The sequence below is a fragment of the Podarcis liolepis genome, assembly GCF_965112155.1.
Source record: "Podarcis liolepis genome assembly, chromosome: 9".
In the NCBI taxonomy this organism is placed as follows: domain Eukaryota; kingdom Metazoa; phylum Chordata; class Lepidosauria; order Squamata; family Lacertidae; genus Podarcis; species Podarcis liolepis.
This window is the reverse complement of record NC_139564.1, coordinates 69,315,496-69,340,046: the sequence shown is the minus strand read 5'-3', so window position 1 is coordinate 69,340,046 and position 24,551 is coordinate 69,315,496. Positions and strand designations below refer to the sequence as shown.

General features: G+C 47.9%; 1 long non-coding RNA gene across 1 annotated transcript; it reads right to left on the bottom strand.

The window, feature by feature from the left end:
- Positions 1-1,673: 1,673 nt before the first annotated feature.
- On the bottom strand, positions 1,674-5,306 carry LOC310686679. Its single transcript, XR_014516041.1, has 3 exons — positions 5,220-5,306; positions 3,513-3,580; positions 1,674-1,964 (listed from the first exon to the last, which is right to left on the bottom strand). It is a non-coding gene; the product is annotated as an uncharacterized lncRNA (long non-coding RNA).
- Between the last annotated feature and the right edge of the window lie 19,245 nt (positions 5,307-24,551).

Here is a 24,551-nt window from a genome sequence, read left to right as displayed (position 1 = left end):
AGCATATATTTAACACAAAAAACAGTGACAATTTGTTTTTGACAAAGGGCAGCTGGACATATAAAGGGCCCCATCACCTTCAGTAGCTTAGGGCCTCATCAAACCTGGTCCTCCATCAAAGAAGTCAGAAACAAACAGTGGGGTATGTAAGATAGACTATTCTGGCTGTTAATAGGTTCACTATGCTTGCTTCCCAAACCATGCCCTTCAGGAAGCAATAGCAACTGGCCCAATTTGCCAATGGAAAGGGTTTGTTTAAGGGCACAGGTGTCCTTAGGTAAAGGTCAATGGCTCCTTGTATGTCTACACTAGACAGGCTGGTGCCACAAATGTATTTTACCAGCAAAAACCTAATGATCACTCATAAGACAACAATGTCATCTGAATGACTAGTGAAAGAAAGGGGGGAGTGTGAACAAAGGATTGTAATTCCAGCCCAAAGGGCTACATTTGGAAGCAACTTGGATCTCAGCTTACAAACCGTGATCAAAAGGCAGGGCCTGGGCCTGAAATGGTTAGTGATTTCTGCTCAACGCTACTGTGGGGCGTTTGAGTGAATCTTAACTTGCTTTAGCTAGAATTCTAGCCTAATTTTCCTGATATTTCCACTACCACTCATGTTTAATGTCACATTTTTCTTTATGGCAATGTGTTGTTAGAAACATTCATTTCAAGCAAGGCATCCTTTTCCAATATATTCCCTTTTTTTGCCAATGATACTTGAAATAAGTGTCCCTGTAAAGATTAAGTGCATAATTTAATTGTCCTTGTATCTGATGGAGAAAAAAATGATTCCCCACAGCAGCCTATTGACTCCTTCAACCTTGCCTCTTGAAACCTTCCTGAATGCAGTAGCTGATACTGCAGGTTTTGTATTTATAATGATTAATTAATTCTGTGCTAAGCAATGTTCCTGACTGCACGAACAAAATCCACTTTAGAAAACATAAATGACAGCCTGCCTAAAATAATTAACACCAGCGCTGATAGAATTGGGAATGTTTCCCCTCTCCGCTCTATGCTGGTGTGTTTTGAGAGACCGTAATTACAAAATATTTCTTACAAGCAAAAATGATGGCATTAAAGAAGAAGCATGATTCCTATAAAGAATATATGTTACAGGCGCAAAGGATCAAAGAGAGAAATGCTGGCTTAAAATGGAGATAGAACACAAGGATGTCTAGTAATTGACTGAAAAGGTTTTCTTTTCTTAGCAAGACAAACATGCCTGTGCTATTCATCTCCTTGGAACTGGAGTTCTCATATTTGGTCTGCAAACAAAATCAAGTTCCAAGCATCAAAGCTGCACTTGAACCAGCCTTTGAATGAAGATACAGTGGTACCTCGGGTTATGAACTTAATTCGCTCCGGAGGTTCGTTCTTAACCTGAAACTGTTCTTAACCTGAGGCTAATGGGGCCTCCCGCTGCCACTGCACCGCCTGCATATGATTTCCATTCTCATCCTGGGTAAAAGTTCTCAACCCGAGGTACTACTTCTGGGTTAGCGGAGTTTGTAACCCAAAGTGTTTGCAACCTGAGGCGTTTGTATCCCGAGGTACCACTGTACATCAAAAGACTCATCCAACCAGCTTATTGGGGCTCAGTTGAGTACAGTGGTACCTCAGGTTAAGAACTTAATTCATTCCGGAGGTCTGTTCTTAACCTGAAACTGTTCTTAACCTGAAGTACCACTTTAGCTAATGTTTCTGTGTTCACATACCTATTTTCACACAGGATTGTGTACCAAACGCCTCCACTGAGGGTTACAACAGAAACTCCCAAAAGTAATTTCAAGCAGTTGTGGTGTTGTTTTGCTGTTTTTGTTGTTTTTGCTTTCTCCAGGATCCATCCCTCTGGGATCTACTCTGTGCTGATTCCACATACCCTTTGCATGTTTTGAACTTGGCAGTAGCTCCATGCCTCCAGTATTTGTGTGTGGGCTATAATCAACATGGTCCACTGGCTGAAAGATATGTTTATGGAACAGTCCTTAGTTAATTCAAGGAATATTATCCTAGTCTGCAATCACCTAAAAATAGACCCCACTGAACACAGTAGGACTTACTTCTGAGGAAAGTGTAAGATCATGCTGCACATCTTCAATACCCTCCAACATTTCCCTGGTGAAAATAGAGATGTCCTAAGGAAAAGTGGGGACGCGGGTGGAGCTGTGGGTTAAACCACAGAGCCTAGGACTTGCCGATCAGAAGGTCGGCGGTTCGAATCCCCGTGACAGGGTGAGCTCCCGTTGCTGGGTCCCTGCTCCTGCCAACCTAGCAGTTCGAAAGCACGTCAAAGTGCAAGTAGATATGTAGGAACCACTCCGGCGGGAAGGTAAACGGCGTTTCTGTGTGCTGCTCTGGTTCGCCAGAAGCGGCTTAGTCATGCTGGCCACATGACCCGGAAGCTGTACGCCGGCTCCCTCGGCCAGTAAAACGAGATGAGCACCGCAACCCCAGAGTCGGCCACGACTGGACCTAATGGTCAGGGGTCCCTTTACCTTTACCTTTAAGGAAAAGTGGGACATTCCAGGATCAAGTCTGCATCTTCCCAAGTGCCTAGCTACTTCCTGAGACGGAGGATGTCATTATGTAGAGCATCTGACCTTAACTGTCTACACTCTACGGGAATACATGTAACTCCTGACCATTTACTCTAGTGATAAGTCCTGGTGAAAAGTTTTAGGACACAACTCATGCCGCTTCCTGCACTGGAAATGGGTGCATGAATGAGCCCTCAGTTCAGTTGAGGAAAGGAAAAGAATCTAGTCTAGAAGAAATTGATGCATCCCTAACTTCTCATGGAAAGAACGACTTCAGAAGAATGCAGCCCTTATTCAATTAGATCAGGCATGTCCAACAGGTAGATTGCGACCTACTGGTAGATCGTGGGGGTTTCCCAGGCAGATTGCGGTATGGAGAGACTGCCTTTGGCCAACCCTCCCCTAAAAAAGACTCAACAACTCCAGGCAATGACAATGGGTAGATCAAAGCTGGTCTTTTTATACAGTGAGTAGATTGCAGTCTCTTGGGAGTTGGACGTGCCTGAATTAGATCAATACTATCTAATCTCATTAGTCCTTGTAAATAAGGATGAAAAGATGCCATGTCTGCCCCACAACAATGGAATTGAAAAACACTACAGGTGTTTCAGCGACGCAGTCCATTAATGGATCATAGAATCACAGAATTGTAGATTCTGACCCCAAGGGGCATCTACAACTCCCTGAAATGCATGCTATGTTGAACTGAAGTGCGGAGGACTATTTTGTGTGGGTTTCCCTACCTCAAATAAAAAGGGGATCTTGAGAATCAGGCCAATGAACATAAATAGTACATGCGCTTTATTGCACATTGTTTTATGTTCATGGCGGGGGGGGTGTGTATACACCATCACTTCTGCTAGGGAAAGCACATCATAGACAGTGTGTTGGGTACTGATCCTTGCAGTGTAATCCTATATTGCAGAAAGCTCCACTAAAAAATGTCCTGTTGAGTTCAAGGGAACTTACTCTCAGGTAAAGGTATACAGCAGCATGCTTCTCCTTTTCGTGAATTCTCAAATGTACCAGAATCCATCCTGTAATCAGAGACATAATACAATAATTCAGTCTTGCAGTTTGACAGGTCCACCCACTATGTCTCCAGATCTCAGAAAACATCCTTCCAGTTTGTTTAGAAACATTATTATATATTCATTTTAAGGCCAGGCAGATGATCCTTTCCCTGCTTTCCAAATGGCAGTACCTGTCTGTGGATCAGTAAAAAGAAAAGAAAAAAAGAATGCACTCATTTAGTGTTTAAATGCTCAGATGACCCAACTCATGCAATATAAATAAATGTGACAAGAGCATAGAATGTGAATGTTGAATTTTCCCATGAATATCTAAGCAGATTATACAAAATTACACTACAAGTAGATGCTGACAGCTGGAGAACACGCAACACAGAGAAGCTGTCAGACCATGTCTCTATAAAGCATTTCCTTTTGTGTATAAAATTATTTGATACTGTCACCACAGTTCCCTCAGTCGGAATAACCATGGTCTAGTTTACTATGATATTCAGCATTGTGCAAACCAACACAGAGCGTGACTTATCCGAATTCCGTGAATTCTTCATTAAATGTGACACATTCCCCAACTACAAACACCAAGTTCTGCAATTAAAGTACATTACAAGTGGGGCCACTAATAAAGTGTTGCAGATTTACACCCACCACCTAACAGGAGAGCTCCTGCACAATTTGAGACCAGGTTACCTGAAAGACCACCAGCCCCTGTATAGAACTGTAGGATATCTTAGAGCGTCCAAATACTTCAAATGAAGCTGTATCATGAAGTAGCATCACTCTGGGCATTCTTGGAAAACAAAAATGGAAGCTGCAAGCACAAGAGCTGTGTTGAGGACCACTGGCAAGTTTTGCTCCCATTCCTGAAATCTGTACCTATGCCCCAAAACGTGGAAGAGAACAAAGGCCATTTCTTGCACGCATGCAGACAATTCAACACCTCCTTCCAGCATTAGCTCAATATTCTCCCGCAGATAAAACTCCCTCAACTTTTTTTTTTAAAGTTTTACTGCAGGAAAAGTTCTACCTAGCCTCCCTGACACAATAGTTTCCTATGTGTGTATAGTTTGTGGGGCAGCATTCTGACAATACCCCAAGTAGCCTGTAGTAGTATACCGGAAGAAGCAAAGATCACCAGTATTGAAGCAATGATTCTTCAACATCAACTTCATTGGACTGGTCATGTTGTGCGGATGCCTGATGATTGTCCACCAAAGCAACTACTCTATTCCGAACTTAAAAATGGAAAGCGTAATGCTGGTGGTCAACAAAAGAGGTTTAAAGACTGTCTCAAGGCAAATCTAAAAAAATGTAGTATAAACACCAACAATTGGGAAACACTGGCCTGCGAGCGCTCCAGTTGGAGAACAGCCTTTACCAAAGGTGTCATGGGCTTTGAAGACACTTGAACTCAGGATGCAAGGGAGAAACGTGCTAGGAGGAAGGCATGCTTGGCAAATCCACACCGCGATCAGCTCCTGCCCGAAAACCAATGTCCCCGCTGTGGAAGGACGTGTGGATCAAGAATTGGCCTCCACAGTCACTTACGGACTCACTGTTAAAACCGTGTTTATGGAAGACAATCTTATTCGGCTACGAGTGATCGCCAAAGAAAGAATTAAGTAGTATAATCTTGGGAAAGCATTACCTCAATACAGTGCTGAAAAGTTCTGCTTCTGTCCCACATAAGGGTAAAAGGATAAAGGTAAAGGACCCCTGGACAGTTGATTTTGACTATGGGGTGCAGTACTCATCTCTGCTATTCAGGCCGAGGGAGCTGACATTTGTCCACAGACAGCTTTTCCTCTCCAGGTCATGTGGCCAGCATGACTAAACCGCTTCTGGTGCACGGAAATGCCATTTGCCTTCCTGCCGCTGTGGTACCTATTTATCTACTCACAGTGGAATGCTTTCGAAATGCTAGGTTAGCAGGGGCTGGGATAGAGCAACCGGAGCTCAATCCATCACTGCCAACCTTCCAATTGGCAAGCCCCAGAGGCTCAGTGGTTTAGACCACAGCACCTTCCCACATCCAGTGACGTAGGCATGGTCAAGAAGGGTGAATACTGTGAATAACCTGTGCTTGTGAGGAACTGCTGATGAGGTTAGCAAGTGAGAGCTTCATGGTGTCTTCTGCTCTAATGAGACCAAAATTTGGGCCCCTCACTGAGAAAGTTTTGGGAGTTTCATATGTGTCAGGAATTGGACTCAAGGGGACGAGAGGGAAGAGGAATGGTGGAGATTACACCCACAACCACACACACACACACCGTTCTATTGACACTGCAGGAGAAGAGTAATGCAGCATTGATTTCCAGCAGGGGTTTGAGGAGTTTGAGAAAGGTCACAGCTCAGAGATAGACGAACAGTGGAGTTGGTAAGTGTTAGAAGAACAACTGGGAGAGGGAACAGAAGCAGGGCAGCCAGCTGACAAGTTGTCACTGAAGAGTATTTCTGACCCACCTTCTCCCAGAACTCGGCATTCATTAAGAGTAAAGGAACAAAGGACTTAGAGATAATTGGCCATGAATGGCCACCATAAGGGGAGATGCTGTTGCTAAGAAGGAGGAGCCCAACTGGAGGAACGCCATTGTCAGGGCTTGCTGTGTTCTGTTGTCTCTCACTATTATGAATGAATAAACTCATTAAAAAGGACTCTACGTACCTTGTTTTCTCGGCTCTTGCTGCAACTGGGGGAGGAATAGCTTTCCCGAAGCCTTGACAATATGTGTGCTGATTCTACCTCTCCCAAAGTTGCTTGTTGTGATGGCCTGGGATTTGGACTCGGAGGCTGAACCTTAGGAATCTCAGCCTGTACAGGAGTCCCCGCCTCCAGAACCAGCTGAGCCGGGGCTGGGGCATGAGCCTGAAGGGTCCTCACCTGTGCTGGATCCTCAGGTGCAGGCACCAGATGAGTCTGCTCTGGCTCCTCAGGTGATGGAGGACCCATTGCCTGCAGGTGCTCCACTCTCAGCCCTGTCAGGGGAAGCTGAGGTTGCCTCTGGGCCCAATAACCCTCCAGCCTCTCCTGAGCTGCAGAGGCTCAGGGCAGAAAGACAGAGGGAACTAAGTTCCTGCAGGAGAAGTGCTTGCCTTCAGGCCAGCAGAGGCGAGGCAACTGTGGACTGGGGCCGTCCTATGCCTCGAGGCAGATAATAGCCAGCCAGCCCCAGTCCCAGGTTGCGGGAGCAACATTGTTGGTAGCCTGTTCCTGCCTGCCCCCTGTTCTGCTCTTCTGCCAAAGTTCCTGACCTCCCCCAACTCCCTGCCTTGGACCCCGCTTCAGCTTTGATGGACAGCCTCCATACCGCACCCTCGACCTCGGACTGGACTCAGACCTCACCGCATGGTTAACCCTCGGAACCAGCACACTTGTTTTCTTTCTGATGAGGCTTATTATTATTAATAATAATAATTTTGGTTGAGTTTTAACTGGGGTTTTTTTAAACTGTGTGTGCATATTTCCTGAGAGTTGATTTGTGCACAGAGGGCCATAGAACTTTTAGTATATGTATAAACAAAGAAATATATGCAAACTGAGACCATGTTGGCCTGACACACACCTAACCTATTCAGCACCAGACTCAGAATCAAGCTAAATGTGCAGCTGCTGCCACAAATGGTGGACACCTGTGTAGTTCTCCCTTCTGTAATCTATAGTAGAATGCGCCTGTGCCCTGACATCACAAAATAGATCCTTTCTCCCTGCCAGGGGCAGCCACTGAGGGTGAATGAGAATCAGCAGAATGAATGGCATACATAGGTTCTGCTAAATATTACAAAGACGTGGTTGCCATATTTGATGGTGTCACCTGTTTATTATAGTTTTTCTAACACCTAGGGTGGCTCACAACTACAGCCTCTCACTATGGCCACAGTTCCACGCACAACCCCATCATTTAGTGCAGGGGTCTGCAACCTTTAAGACAAAAAGAGCCACTTGGACCTGTCAGGGGTTCAGGAGCAGAGACGCAGAGAAGGGAGGAGACAGAGAGCGAGGGGGAGGAATATGAAGGAAGGATGAGTGGGGATGATGACCCGAGATCACCGAGCCTGTCTAGCGAGTCCGAGGATTCCCAGAAGGGAGCGCCAGCAGCCAGAGCAAGGGGGGAGAGCAGGGGGACACCCCAGGAAGAAGGGTCCAGAGAGGGATCAGAAAGCAGCAGTTGGAGATCGGGACCCACGTTCCCAGCCGGGAGCAGCGGGGAGAAAGGGGACCAGATATCGGGCTCCGGAGACTTTCAGAAGGAGGGAGGGCATGAGTCAGGAGTAGTCACGCCCACCTCGGGGAGCGAGGAAACGATCAAGAGGAAAGTGGAGAGTTGGGCGCGCGCGCCAAGTTCAAATGTAACGGAAGCTGGCGCAGCCAGCAGCCCAGAGAGTGAACCGAGTCCCAAAGCCCGCCGCAAGGAGGCGGAAGGGTCAGGGGGGTCCGCGTCAGAAGAGAGTAGGAAAGGAGAGACCCAGGGGGGCAGGAGGACCCAGAGACGGAAGGAAAGACGCAGGAGGTGGAGCAAGGCTAGGGTATTAAGCTGGTGCGCTAGAGGCGGAGACTCAGACGGGTCTTCGTCGTTCTGACCTAGAAGAAGTAGGGCTGCACGTTGCAGTTTGGAAATGGAACCTGTAATCCAATAAAGACTCTTTGAAACTGAACGCTGGCTGACTTGGTCCTATGTGAGCTGGGACTGGGCGGCAGCCCTGACAGTAAGACCCGTCTCTCAAGCTTCTGACACCTGATACCTCGCAGCGGAGACAGAAGCAGCTGGAGGAGGGGATCGGTGTGTGGGAGCAAGCTCACGACGGTTGGCAAAGATGACGGAAGCAGAGAAAGTTTCAGCGCTGCAACAGGCAGTTACCCAATTGAATGCGGAGGTACTGGCATCCAAGAAAAGGGAGGAGGATGTGGCAGCCGCCTACCGAGATCTCCACGCCAGGTTTGAAGCATGGGTTAAGCATGGGCAGCCAGGACCCAGACCAGAGGGGGTTGGGTTGGCACGGAGAGCAGGAGGGCTGGTGGCTCACTTCGATGGGAATTTACAACAGTACCCCAACTTTCGAGCAGATGTGATGTGCGCACTGCAACTGCTGGCAAAAGACTTTAGAGATGAGCAAGAGAAAGTGGGGTTTATACTGTCCCATTTGCATGGGGATGCGAAGGCGTGGCTGCGCAATTTGTGGAGGGATAAAGATCCGGCGCTTCAGAGTGCAGATGCCTTTATCAAAGCGATGGATGCATGTTTTTTGTCTACCATTGATGTGGATCTTGCCCGACGGGAGATTCATGGACTGAAACAAGGGAGGGCGAGCGTCCGACAGTACCACGCCCGCTTTTTTGCGCTGGTCAGTGCATTGGAATGGGACCGGGACTCGCCCCCAGTCAGGGACCTGTTCTGGGAGGGTCTCAGCTCTGCTGTGAAGGATGAAATTGCGAGGGGGGAGAGGCCCCGAAGCACGCAGGAGGTGGTCCAAAGGGCGCTGACTGTGGGGGTGAGGCTGGAAGAACGTCCATGGTGCAGAGATGAAGGACGTGGAGGGCGCGAAGCAGCGAGAAGTTTCTCTTTCGTTCCAAGGGAAGCAGCGCGTGCGCAATCCACACCTCCGCCAGGAGGGGGAGTGGAACCTATGGAAGTGGGAGGCGCCAGGGCTCAGTCAGCTAGCAGAGCCTCTGCACCGACAGCAGTCAAGACTAAACCTCCTAGAGGGACCAGGAAGTGTTACATATGCGGGAGCCCTCAACACTTGGCGAAAGAGTGTCCCCAGAGGAGCTCCAAGCACACTGCAGCCTCCGCAACGGTGAAAGTGGCCACGCAATGCAGCGAAGCCCAGCAGGGAAACGACGATGTCTGGCTGGAGACAGAGGCACTGGGGCCCAGCCAGACGCATCAGTGAAGCAGTCCCCAGCGATATTGCAACCCACGGACCCCCTCCCACCCAAACCAGTAGTGCAACTCACAGCGTCTCTCCAGCTACCCAATGGAGTCACCATCGAAGTGCCGCTTTCTGTGGATTCTGGAAGCAACGCAGACTTTATAGCACAGGATTTTGTGGAGCAGCACGCTATAAAGCTGCTGCCTGCCACTCTGCCCCTGCAAGTCGTCACAGTGGATGGCAGAGAGTTGCTAGGGGGGCAGGTGGTGAAGCAGACGCCACCAATGGTGATGCAACTTGGTAACCACAGGGAAGTCATCAGTTTTAATGTCACCCGACTGTCGGACACGCCCATTGTGTTGGGCATGAGTTGGCTGGACAGGCACAGTCCAACGCTGGCTTGGTACCAGAGACAGCTGATCTTCGGCTCCTCTTACTGCGCAGAACACTGCATCCTGCCCAGGCAGGAGGGGGAGGAGGAGGACTCACAACTGCAGTTGGGAACGTTGCAAGCAGTTCCCCACAAATACGCGGACTTTCTGGAGGTCTTCTGCGAGAAAGAGGCAGACAAGCTACCACCGCACAGGCAATATGACTGCAAGATTGACCTCCTGCCAGGGGCGACGCTGCCGAAGGGGAAGCTATATTCCATGTCTGAGGACGAACTACAGGAACTCAAACAGTTCATCGATCACAATTTGCAGCGCGGTTTCATCCGGGAGTCCAGCGCAGTAGGGGGCAGTCCTGTTTTCTTCGTGAAGAAAAAGGACACGCCCCAAAAAAGATTGGTCGTGGATTACCGCCTCTTAAACAGAATGACCAAGCCCTCCGATTTCCCTATGCCCAGGATTGACGACCTGCTGGCGACGGTGCGCAAGGGACGCGTGTTCACCAAGTTGGACCTGCGAGGAGCGTACAATCTCATCCGTATGAGGGAGGGCGATGAGTGGAAGACAGCCATGTTCACGCCTCTGGGCACCTACGAATATAGAGTTATGCCTTTTGGATTGCAAAATGGCTCCCACGTTTTTCAAGCTTTTATGCATCACGTGTTGGCGGGACTCCTCTACAAGAAGTGCGTCTGCTTTCTGGATGACATCCTGATATTCTCTGACTCGCAGCAAGCACACGACCAGGACGTTCGGGAGGTGCTGAAGAGGCTGCACCAGCATAGACTGTACGCCAAACTGGAGAAGTGCCAGTTCGACACGACGGAGGTGGATTTCTTGGGTTACAAGCTGTCGGACAAGGGGCTAGCCATGGACAGCGCCAAGGTTCGTGCGGTGTTGGATTGGAAGAGCCCGCGCCACCGGAAAGAGGTCCAGAGGTTTGTCGGATTCGCCAATTTCTATCGCAAGTTCATCAAGGGGTTCGCGATGCAGACGGCAGCTATTACGGACACGCTAAGCTCCAAGAAAAAGAAATTCATCTGGACGGAGCAGGCGGAGCGGTCCTTTCAGACACTCAAGCGTCTCTTCGCGTCGGAAGAGCAACTGCTGCATATCGACCCCAGCAGACCGCTGAGGGTGGAGACAGACGCGTCCGATAGAGCAGTGGGAGCGGTACTGCTGCAGAAGGACCCGCAGGGGGTCTGGAGGCCGGGGGCGTTCTACTCCAGAAAGCTCAGCAAGTCGGAGCAGAACTACACCATCTGGGATAGGGAGCTGCTTGCCATTCATGCAGCTTTCAAGGCGTGGAGGCACTTCCTGATCGGCGCCAAGCACACGGTGCAGGTCTGCACGGACCACAAGAATCTGGAGCACTGGCGCACGGCTCGGTTCCTGAACCAGAGGCAGATCCGTTGGGCGGAGTTCTTTGCTGACTTCAATTTCCGAATTGAGTACGTCCCGGGCGACACCAACATCATGGCGGATGCCCTGTCCCGAAAACCGCAGTACCTCGAAGAGGCGACGCCAGCGGCGGCCATGCACATCTTCGCGCCAACAGCGTGGGCGTGCGCTTCAGCCACAGTAGACCTGGATGCGGTGCGAAGGGCGTTGACGGACGACTCATTCGCGCAGGCGAAGATGGCAGAGGTGCACAAGGGCACGGCGAAGGGCGACGAGTTCCAGATACGAGACGGCTTGCTCTTACGTAAAGGGGCCGTCTACGTGCCGGGAGACGAACTTCGCGCCCGGGTACTGCAGCAGCTGCACGACGCACCCACGGCCGGGCACTTTGGCACAGAAAAAACGGTGGAATTGGTCGCAAGAGACTTTTGGTGGCCCAGACTGAGGGGGGAAGTCGCGGACTACGTCGCGAGGTGCGACACCTGCCAGAGGGCCAAGCCGGTGCACAAACCACCGGCGGGACTGCTGGAACCGCTGCAAACGCCGTTTGAACCATGGGAGAGGGTGGCCCTGGACTTTGTCACGGATCTACCCAGCTCGAGAGGCAAGACAGCTGTACTAGTGGTGGTGGACTTGTTCACCAAGATGGCACATTTCATACCGTGTGCGAAGGTGGCCACGGCAGAACAAACAGCCAAATTGTTCATAGATCACGTGTTCAAAGTGCACGGGCTGCCACGGTCTATACTGTCCGACCGCGGACGCCAGTTCATCTCGAATTTCTGGCAAAAGCTGATGGGCTTCCTGAACGTCAAGATCAACCTGACATCGGCAAGGCACCCGCAGACCAACGGGCAAGCGGAGAGGGTCAATGCCATCATGCAGCAGTACCTGAGATGCTATGCCAATCAACAGCCGGCGACGTGGGTGGATTACCTGCCGCTCGCCGAATTCGCCTACAACAACACGAAACACGTATCCACAGGGGTGACGCCGTTCTTCGCCAACAATGGGAGGAATCCCAGAACCTTCCCGGGACTGGACAGAGTGGGGGAAGGGGAACCACAGACGGCGGACGCTTTCGCATCTGAGTTGCAAGAGGTCCACGATCAACTCAGACGGCAGCTGGAGCTGGCGAAGCACGCATACAAGGTCCAAGCTGACAAGCACAGGCGAGTTGGCGAGGAGATCCGAGTGGGAGACTGGGTCTGGTTGGCAGCCCACGCGGTGCCGACCCGATCGTTAGCCAAGAGGAAGCTAGGGCACAAGCAACTCGGTCCATACCGAGTCGAAGCGCAGATCAACCCGGTGGCTTTCCGGCTGGTGCTACCAGAGGGTTCCAGGATGCATGCGGTGTTCCACAGGTCGGTGCTCACTCCCTACAGGGCACCGCACAGGTTCCAGGAACCAGGAACGGCACCGAGTCAGTCTCCGGAGCGGACGGAGGTGGGAAGATTGCCACAGCAGGACCCCATCAACGAAGTCACGGAGATTTTGGACTCCAGATGGGGGGAAGACGGAGTAGAATATCTACTAGCAAGGGAGGGCACCCGGGCCAGTACTAATAGCTGGGTGCCGGACTACGCCTTGGAGGAACCCCTGCTCAAGGATGAGTTTCATGCCCTTTTCCCACACAGACCTATGCCAGCGGGCTTCTTCGACGACTGGTTGTTCACGCCCACGCTTTCTTCCAGCACGTTCCATGGCTTCGACTCGGAAGGGGAACCCGCACCGCGCACACGTTCCCCAGAGGGGTCACCGGAGGGTTCGGCGTCCGACAACTCGTATTGGTGGGACGATCGGCCAGAGGAGCAGTGGCGCCGGAAGTGGCAGGAGACACCAGGTCCAGCGACAGACGCAGAGACGGACATGGACGTTTGCGGGGAGGACCTTGGTTTCGAGCACGGCGGTACCGAGATGGAGGCGGAGGAGACCACCGTTGACGAACGCGGGGAGGAAGACTCGGAGGTCTTCAGTTGGCGGCCAGCAACGGGGAGCGAACTGTATCCGACATTCACTCCCGTGATGACGGAGCACCCACCAACCACCCTTGAAAGCGGGGAGGGGGGAAGGGGGGGCTTCGAGGGGGGGATGGATGTCAGGGGTTCAGGAGCAGAGACGCAGAGAAGGGAGGAGACAGAGAGCGAGGGGGAGGAATATGAAGGAAGGATGAGTGGGGATGACGACCCGAGATCACCGAGCCTGTCTAGCGAGTCCGAGGATTCCCAGAAGGGAGCGCCAGCAGCCAGAGCAAGGGGGGAGAGCAGGGGGACACCCCAGGAAGAAGGGTCCAGAGAGGGATCAGAAAGCAGCAGTTGGAGATCGGGACCCACGTTCCCAGCCGGGAGCAGCGGGGAGAAAGGGGACCAGATATCGGGCTCCGGAGACTTTCAGAAGGAGGGAGGGCATGAGTCAGGAGTAGTCACGCCCACCTCGGGGAGCGAGGAAACGATCAAGAGGAAAGTGGAGAGTTGGGCGCGCGCGCCAAGTTCAAATGTAACGGAAGCTGGCGCAGCCAGCAGCCCAGAGAGTGAACCGAGTCCCAAAGCCCGCCGCAAGGAGGCGGAAGGGTCAGGGGGGTCCGCGTCAGAAGAGAGTAGGAAAGGAGAGACCCAGGGGGGCAGGAGGACCCAGAGACGGAAGGAAAGACGCAGGAGGTGGAGCAAGGCTAGGGTATTAAGCTGGTGCGCTAGAGGCGGAGACTCAGACGGGTCTTCGTCGTTCTGACCTAGAAGAAGTAGGGCTGCACGTTGCAGTTTGGAAATGGAACCTGTAATCCAATAAAGACTCTTTGAAACTGAACGCTGGCTGACTTGGTCCTATGTGAGCTGGGACTTTTTTGTCACTTTTTTATTATTTCTTTGTTTGACCCCTCAGAATTACTCCTCCTCATAGAAATAAACGTTAAATTAACAAGTTACCTTTTTGTGTGTGTGTGTTCTTCACTCCCCTTCAAAACAGTGACCAGCGTACATGCCCCCTTTCAATGCAGTGACCAGCGTACATGCCCCTTACAATGTAGCGGGTGGGAAGGTGACGTCGGGACGGTGCATGACTAACGCACGCACCGCCCTCATGCGACATCACAGCCAGTACAGCGCCCGCCACAGTGGGGAGTGTCGGGGCGCACAATGCGCCTCCTCCCCTCGCTAGTATCCGCCCCGGAGTCGCGGCAAAGGTGTAAAAGAGCCACATGCGGCTCCGGAGCCGCGGGTTGCAGACCCCTGATTTAGTGGATCCTGAGCACGAATATTCTTCCTTCCTTGTGAGAAGTACTGTTGGAGCATGGCACAGCTATGTCATTAATGGATCCTGGTGAAGTCGTTTTGCGTCCTCTTCATTCCATAATAAGGGAACAATTAAGATGAAATTGATCAGCTAACTTTTGTAGAGTCCCTATTGCCTGCAGATAACAAATAGCATCACTCACAGACCTTAAATGGGATGTTTAAGAGCAGCATAACTCAGCTGGATTGCAGCTGATTTCTTTAAAAAAGGTAATTAACTTTTGCATCCAAAACAAACTTGATTGTTTTCACATCTTGGAAATAAAGCACAATGGGAAGGATGTCCCTAATTCTCTAGCAATAATCGGGTTCCCTTCAGCCATGTCACAGATACATGCAGGGACTATATTATCAGCTATTAAAGAGAGAAAGAGAAAGAAAGAGTGCAAAGCCCTCTTGAAGCAGCAGTAAGTCTGGGAAGAAAATGGTTACAATGATCTATGGAGTTCAAGACAGATGCCAGCTAAATCACTTTTGGAGGAAGCCAGACAGGCAAAATGAAACTGTTTGAAAGCATCAATTGAAGTGAGTCTACAGCCGGTTATCAAATAACTGTTGTTATAATTTGGTCAGGTAATCTGCTCCTGTTCAATCATATATTTTCATTTGTACAAGACGCGTATAGACAAGGTACTGTTCAACTGAACGAAGAAAGTCGCAATCTCATTTGTCATTCTCTCCACGCCCTTGTTTTTGCCCATCCTCAGTCCATCTCCCTGCTGCTGACACTCAAACAGACTTCTAATGCTCAAGGAAGGCTATCAAGTTGCAGTTGAAGCAGGGACGCCCACTCTAGAGGGCCGAGGTGTCTTCAGTCCCCCCCAAAAAATATCCTTTGGAAGGGGGGTAGCCCCTCTCAATGTGGGGGGATGGAAAAGGCTGACATCAGAGCTGAGCATGGTGGAGTTTCAGTGGCCAGCTCCTCCTGAGCACAAGAAAGGAGGAGCAGCCAGTCATTGAAGCCGTGCCATGGTGGACTTCACGCTCAACCTTCTCCTGATGATGCAACATTGCATGTGTGTGGTTCCATTATTATCAATGTCATTAGTAGTAGTAGTAGTAGTAGTAGTAGTAGTAGTAGTAGTATAAGGTAAAGGGACCCCTGACCATTAGGTCCAGTCTTGACTGACTCTGGGGTTGTGGCGTTCATCTCGCTTTATTGGCCGAGGGAGCTGGCATACAGCACGACTAAGCCGCTTCTGGGGAACCCGAGCAGCGCACGGAAACGCTGTAAACGCTGTTTACCTTCCCGCCAGAGTGGTACCTATTTATCTACTTGCGCTTTGATGTGCTTTCGAACTGCTAGGTTGGCAGGAGCAGGGACCGAGCAACGGGAGCTCACCCTGTTGCGGGGATTCAAACTCCTGACCTTCTGATCGGCAAGTCCTAGGCTCTGTGGTTTAACCCACAGCACCACCCACGTCCCAGTAATATACCCAGTGCTTTTTTTCTAAAATAATAATAATAATGTTTATTTTTTTAAAAGTTTTTTAAAAAATTATTAACATATAAAGCACATACATATACATTTACACAATACACATACACAACACACTACCTTATTTTCATAACATAAAACATACCTACATTACTCTATATAATACCTACCTACCTATACTGTACATATCAACATACCTACACACCTAGCCCACACGGACACCCACCAAGTGACTTGACTTCCAGCCGTTCTTGTTACGCTACTTTATTTTTCCAACTAGCTTAAACGCATTTCATTTTTTCTGTAATCTCTTCTTCTAGCTTGACTTTACTCTCCTTTCACTCTAATCATTTTCTGGATTCACTCAACATCTGTCAGAAATTCTACTTTTTCCACGTAAATTTTGATGTATTCCTTAAAGATAGCCCACAAAAAATGGTACAAAACAAATTAATAATGTTTAGGGGTACGCTCATTTTGACTCAAGAAAATCACCATTTTATAGTTCAAAATGGGGAAAATAAATACAGTAAATGGACAAAAGTACAAAGGACATGCATTACCTCATATTACACAGCTGACAGCTCACAGTAACTTCCACATGAGGTTGTGTGCACTAACGTCTTCCCAACTTTCATCAGTAAAACACCACACATCCACATTCCACACTGCTTCACACATTAAACACTCGCTTCCACCTGAGACTGAGGAAACACCGTGACAGGAAATGAGGCTGCCATCAATGGTGGAAACGGAACTGACAATTCACCATGCTAGAGACGAAACTAAAATGCTTAATTTTTTTAGTTTCTTCTCCCATTAGGTTCACAAAATGTCCCCCCCAGAAAGAAAAGAAAAAAGCCCTGAATATATCACCCTATACCCACAGGTCTCAGAGCAGTCCACAAGATAAAATCACAATATAAAAATGCAAAATACATAATAGAAACCCCCACAACAACCCAATAACACACACACACAACCCAGCAGCGGTGAAGCATATGCCCACGCTGCCCAGGGCAGGTGCAGTCCCAAGGGGCGGGGGCAGGTCGCAGAGGGTGCCCTCTCAGGCGTGGGATAGCTTCTTGGGTGCATGGAGCGGCATGCACCCTGCAGCCAGGGGTGAAGTGAGCTACCAATGGCGGACATTTGGCGTCCCACCCGTGACTCCCAAGCCTCCCTCAGCTGTCAAAATGAGGGGGAATGGGGGAATGCTGCTGGCAAAGCAGCACAGCTCCCCCCCCTTTCCCCAACGGCTCGGGGTGGGTTTGGGAGTCGTGGGTAGGTGGAGTGCCAAATGTCACCCCCCTCAGCGAAGGCACCCGGGACGGTCCACCCCAACCACACACCCCTTCTTCTGCCCCTGGCGCCAGGCCCTTCAATCTTGGGCAAAAGTAGTGCCTCTGAGTTGAAGTCCCGTATTTTTTGCTTTATAAGACACACTTTTTCCCTCCTAAAAAGTAAGGGGAAATGTGTGTGCGTCTTATGGAGCGAATGCAAGCTGTGCAGCTATCCCACAAAGCCTCTTCAGAACAGGGGGAGCCTTCATCCCACTGCCCTGATAAGGCTTCGTGTGGCTATCCCAGAAGCCAGAACAGCAAGAGGGATCACTGCACAGCACTCCCTCTCACTGTTCTAGCTTCTGGGATAGCCTCTCTGTCCCTTCCCCCACCTCCTGGAAAAGCCCCTAAGAGCCGCGCTCCCTTTAAAGAGCCGCACACACGCTCCACGCGGCTTGTGAAAGGGAGTGCTGAGCAGAGGCTGGGATGCCTTTAAAGAATTTCCCCCCCTTGTATCCCCCCTCTAAAAACTAGGCGCGTCTTATGGTCAGGTGCATCTTATGGAGAGAGAAATACGGTAGTTATTGCCATCTAAAGAGGAAATGGGGGTGTGACTAGCTGCCATTATTCCTCCGGCTGTTGGCAGAGTCCAGAGTGTGCTCCTCTGCTGCTAGGCTTGTCTATGCACACCTTGCCAGAACACTACCAAGGTACAAGGTGTCTGCTTATTTAAAACAACCTAAAGTACATGGTAGCCTCCCTGCTTTAACACCTCCCTGCTTTAACAAGACTTGACAGCTTCAGGACCAGGAACATCAAAGCAATTTATTGCATTTTTTTAAAAAAGAAGAAGAAAAGAAGAAGAGCAATACAGAGATTTGGTTCGCCCTATACCTGCCATCTTCTTTCTTCCGGATAATGGGGACTTCAAAGACAAATGGGGTAAAAACAGTTGAACTCATTGATTGATCTTTGTCTGGAACATTTAAAGAGAAACCATACCTCCCAGATATTGACCTGAAAAATAGTATTCTGCTTATGTAAGCAGTAGTATGCAGACAAGAGCGATATTTCTCCAGCTGTGCAAATGCTGTGGAACCGTTCGTGCAACTTTCAAACAGACCTCAGTTGATAATCACCTGATCGTATTACCAAGTGTCAGGAGAAAATCTGACCCTACTGGTTGGTTTTTTTTCAAAGAAATATTGGGATATTTCATAAAATTAGCTAGCAGCTGAATCTGAATTATCACATTGATTTGATTCAAAATACAGAAACTAAGGCTATATCTGCAGTACAGATGTCACCATTCCCACACAGTTTAATTGTCACAATCCCCTAACCCCATTCTCTTTCTTTTTCTTCTTTTAATTTTAGAATTTTTATTGCAAAGTAAATACATCAATACCAAGCCATACATAAAGAATAATATGCAGAAAAATAAAAAATAAAAAAATAAAAAAGAAGAAAATAAAAAAATCCGAAGTAGACAGTAAAAGAATAAAGAAAAGTATAATATTTCAATACAATAAACACTATTTTACAAAATAATAATAGTAATAGCCTTTCATCTCTCACACAACACTTCCTTTCACATTTCATATTTTTTCTGTATTTCAGTATTATTTTCATCTTGTCTTTCTAAATAACCATTCAAGCACTTCCAGTCCTTCTTGACTGTATTCATTGGCATTAGTCTTATTATATCCGTCAATTTGGCCAATTCCAAATATTCACATAATTTACATAACCATTCCTCTTTGGTTGGTACCTGGTTAGCCTTCCAGTACTTAGCCACCAGGATTCTCACCGCAGATGTCACGTACAGGAAGAATTTAGTATTTTCTCTAGAAATATCACTATTCAATACTCCCAAAAGGTATGTTTCTGGTCTTTTGCTATGTGAAGTTATTAGTAAACTTTTTTATTTCTTCATGGATCATGTCCCAGAACTTTCTGATCTCTGGACATGCCCACCACATATGGTAGAAGGTTCCAATCTGCTTTCTGCATCTCCAACACTCATTACTAAGCGATTTGTTCATTTTAGCCAATCTCTCATGTGTTAAATACCACCTATGGTGCATTTTCAAGTACTTTTCTCTTATTAAATAACATGCTATAAAATTAATATTTTTTCTCCACAGTTTTTTCCACTCTTTATATTCAGTTACATGCCCTAACCCCATTCTCATCAGTACTTAATAGGAAGTAAAAAACCTGGCACACTCAGAGAACTATAATTCTCAGGGCTCTTTTTAAAGATACATGGCACATAGCAATATGTGCATTCACCTCAAATGAGGCAACTACCTTTGCATTGTAGATGTAGTGTCTGAGGGCAAGTCCAAAGCAGAGCTACCGTAATCCCTTTTTAACACCATCTAAACTACTGGCGGCACGCAGGTGGTGCTGTGGGTTAAACCACTGAGCCTAGGACTTGCCGATCAGAAGGTCAGCGGTTTGAATCCCTGCGATGGGGTGAGCTCCCATTGCTTGGTCCCTGCTCCTGCCAACGTAGCAGTTCGAAAGCACATCAAAGTGCAAGTAGATAAATAGGGACCGCTCCAGCGGGAAGGTAAATAGCGTTTCCGTGCGCTGCTCTGGTTTGCCAGAAGCGGCCTAGTCATGCTGGCCACATGACCCGGATGCTGTACGCTGGCTCCCTCAGCCTATAGAGCGAGATGAGCGTGCAACCCCAGAGTCGGTCACGACTGGACCTAACGGTCCGGGGTCCCTTTACCCTTTACCTTTAAACTACTGGTGGGCAATGCCCAGCTTCTCCTTGGACTCACAGCAGTTCACAGTTCTTTAGCTGATGTCTCCAGCAACAAGCAGCAACTCTTGTGTATGAATAACCTCCCCTCCCAATCAATACCACAGGCTGAATTTTATTACAATTATATATAACAGTACAGTCAGCATAAATGTATGGTATATGGTACAGCTTACAAAATTTCAGTTTTATGGGCTAATAGCCGTAAATAAATAAATAAAAATAAATAAATAAAAATAAAATTTCAGTTACAGATAGGTAGCCGTGTTGGTCTGCCATAGTAAAAAAAAATAAAAAATCCTTCCAGTAGCACCTTAATGACCAACTAAGTTAGTTCTTGGTATGAGCTTTTGTGTGCATGCACACTTCTTCAGATACCCTTAAAGACCAACTAACTTAGTTCTTGGTATGAGCTTTCGTGTGCATGCACACTTCTTCAGATACCTCATCATCTGAAGAAGTGTGCATGCACACGAAAGCTCATACCAATAACTAACTTAGTTGGTCTTTAAGGTGCTACTGGAAGGATTTTTTTTTTAATTATTCTTACAAAATTTCTTAATCAAAGGAGTCCAGCATCAAGTTTCACCAGGATAATATGTGTAAGAAAAGAATATTAAAAGCACGAGGGCATTTGGGTCTGTTATCCTGACTGAATTCACCAAATAAGTAATAGAAATGAGCCACTGAAGTGCCAAAGAAAGCATAAAGAAAGAAAGAAGTTGGTAGGTTCCATTCCTGACCCCTGTTCTCAAATTACTCCCAGGCCAACATTCAACTTGACTGCATCTTGTACGTTATCATTCAAATAATGAATGAATGGACTCCAATTCTGTATGAAAGGATCGTATAGTTGCCTTCCTTCTTTTTATACGGTTCCCTCGCTGCGTGAAACAAAGCTACAGGGAACCAGGCAGAGGGCCTTCTCAGTAGTGGCGCCCGGTCTGTGGAATGCCCTCCCATCAGATGTCAAAGAGATAAACAACTACCTGACATTCAGAAGACATCTGAAGGCAGCCCTGTTCAGGGAAGTTTTTAATGTGTGACATTTTAATGTATTTTTAATCTCTGTTGGAAGCCACCCATAGTGGCTGGGGAAACCCAGCCAGATGGGCGGGGTACAAATAGTATATTATTATTATTATTATTATTATTATTATTATTATTATACACAGAGAGAGAGAGAGTGGTACCTCAGGTTACAGACACTTCAGGTTACAGACTCCGCTAACCCAGAAATAGTGCTTCAGGTTAAGAACTTTGCTTCAGGATGAGAACAGAAATTTCATGGTGGCAGTGGGAGGCCCCATTAGCTAAAGTGGTACCTCGGGTTAAGAACAGTTTCAGGTTAAGAACAGACCTCCAGAACGAATTAAGTTCTCATCCCGAGGTACCACTGTATAGGGATTAAGTTTGTCCATATAGACCAGGCTTCCTCAACCTCTGCCCTCCAGATGTTTTGAGAGTACAGTTCCCATCATCCCTGACCACTGGTCCTGCTAGCTAGGGATCATGGGAGTTGTAGGCCAAAAACATCTGGACAGCCATGGTTGAGGAAGCCTGATATAGACCAAGCTCCAGACTTTTTGAGGGCAAGATAATCTTTCCTCACAGGCTGGATTTGCTGTCACCTGCCCTTACTTTATAACACAATGCTTCTCAACGGAGTCAGTTCACACAATTAGCTGCAAGCTATGTAATGTTGAACAATCAACTTGACTAGGTGTAGATTCTGGGCAAAAGGTAATTAGAAACGGTAGCAAAAATGGCATGGTGCTGAATTTCTCCCAGGCAGAACTGACTGTATCCTACATGTGAGTGTGTGAGGGCTGTACCTTTCTGAAAGCCACTAGCCTATTTAGCAGCTGTACTGACTTATCCAGTGTCACCCAGTGGCTACACTCTTATTTTTGAACTAGTTCCTCCTGGACCAAACCCCAATGTGCCTTGCTGGCTCTTGCAATGTGCTTGGCTGTGGGTTCTGGAAGATCTGCTGTCTGCCTTTTCCACCTGGCCTGAGAGGGCCCTGACTGACTCCAGCTGCAAAAACAGAGGCTGCTGAACAGATTCTTGAGCTGGGGAATTGTTGGGCTGGATAGCTGCTATTGATATTAATTTTTCCATATCTTTATGGGGGGAGGGTACTTTTAAACATTTCCCAAAAGTAGTAGTTTCCCATCTGCATGCTTAACTGGCAAGCGGGGAAGGTTCAAGCATCTACAAAATTTTAGATCTTATTATGACTCGTGTGGAAATTTTTCAGTTAGGTTGTGTATATTTTGATGTTTTATTCATTGTTTACGACTACCTCTGTTGTGTTGTGATTATGTACTTTTTCCTGCTGTATGCTGCCTTGAGCAGGGTCTGAACTATGGAAGCAAACAAAATTATGTATGTTATGTATGTGTGCTAGACATCCATATGCAAGTGCGGAAGCCAACAGAGATATGTGCTGAAGACATGGGTGGTTTCCATATTCTGTACAAAACAAAGAGGAGAAATTTTAGGCTAAGTAGGGTAATGCTAAATATTCTCTAGTTTCCATATCTGCTTCAAATGTAGAACAATTTGAACAAACAAATTATCCACAACATACTTATCACTTGAACATTCATGTTGTTTTGATGCTTGCTCCGTGACTTTCTGATCCTTGTTTGCTGCCTCTTCTGTCAGTTATATTCTTATTTTCTGCTCTCAGTCCCCTTGGCTTCATCTGCCCACATTGTCCTTTAATCCAACTGCGTGGGGGCAACCCACGTGATTTATGTCATCATGAGCTCATTGGCAAAATCACGTGGTCCATCACAGCCAACAGGATTACCGTATTTTTCGCCCCATAGGGCGCAACGGCCCATAGGGCGCACCTAGTTTTTTTGGGGGGGAATAAAGGGGGGGAATTATTTTCCCCCAGGCACGGGGCTGGGGAAGCCCGAGCTTCCATCGACCCCAGCCCCCAGAACAGGCAGCTCTCCTCAAGCCGTAGGAGCCCGGTGCGACTTCGCGCCAGACTCCCGAGGGTTGTGGAGAGCTGCCCGAAGCTTGGGGCGCGCTGAACAGTGCGTCCCAGGCTTCGGGATGCAGGCAGCTCTCCGCAACCCTTGGGAGACCCGCGCAACTTCACGCAGGGCTCCCAAGGGCTGCGGAGAGCTGCCCGAAGCCCGGGGCGTGCTCCGCTGCGCTCCCCAGGTTTCGGGCTGCAGGCTGATGTCTGCAAGCCTTGGGAGCCTGGCACACCAACCCCTCTCGCTCTCCAGGCTTCAGCGAAAGCCTGCATTCGCCCCATAGGACGCACACACATTTCCCCTTCATTTTTGGAGGGGAAAAGTGCATCCTATAGGGCGAAAAATACGGTACATGGCAGCAGAGGCAAAGGAGGAAGGAAATGGCAACAAGATGAACAGCTCTGAAATGATGCTAATATGTTGGAAAAGTGTGCAGAGAAATCACTGGAGATGGGGGTAGGGTGCTTTTACACATTTCCCCAAAGTAGTAGTTTCCCATCTGCACGCTTAACTGGCAAGCGGGGAAGGTTCAAGCATCTACAAAAGTTGGCTAGTTAACAATCCAGCTGAATGTATTAATTTGCAAGTTTTAAATTATGATATGGAATTCATAATGCAGAAACCTAGCGTTAAATTATAGCAGGAAAAATCTGTACGAGTTCTTGTTTTCCATTTTTAGCGAGGGTGAATATTCTACATTATTAACATCATTAACTTCTTTCTCGCAAGTGGTCTACTAACTATTACCCTAAAATCGAAAAACACAGCAAGCTTCTAACACTGTGGAACAGCGAGAAATCCTTAAAGCTATTCTAGATAGTTGGAGGCACACACACACAAAAAAAACTACCAATGGAAATTATTCCAATAAGTGTAAAATTATTATAAAACTGTCACATTTCTAATATTTCATATCACTCCCTGACCATAAGCTCCGCAGCTATAAAAGCAATATCTCTGTCTTTTCAATGTACGGAAATGATGGTTTGCATTCTACCAGGCTTATGGTGGTAAAATGCCTTTAATTATGTTCCAGACGGCTGTTGGTAAGGAATTCTTAAACTCCCATCAAGGTCAAAGCTTTACTTTCTTGCTGATCCCAAGATCATCAATCTGTGATTCCTGTTTCACTGACATAATATCTGTATTATTCTGGAGAAACACTATATTACTGTGCAGTCCTCGGATAGCATCAACGGTCCCTAAAGGTTCGGATGCGACAAACTGATGTCTTTTTCTCCTTTACTAGTCTTTAAAGGTCAGCTAGACTGAAACCTAATGTATGTGCTTATTTCGTATGTGAACAGATAGTATATCACGGCATTATATTGGCTGGGGCGGGGGTGAGTGTTGGCTGGAGTTGTGAATCTCAAGCATATGGAAAACAGCAGCAGCATCCTACAAACTTCTGTTTCCATTGACACATTGCAACACAAATGAGGGGGTGGAATGATTGGTTGCCAATCACAGCTGTAACTGGGCACCTTGAAAGCCCTGTGTAGTTTTTGTTGAATTTAAACGATTGCTAGCTATTCGGCA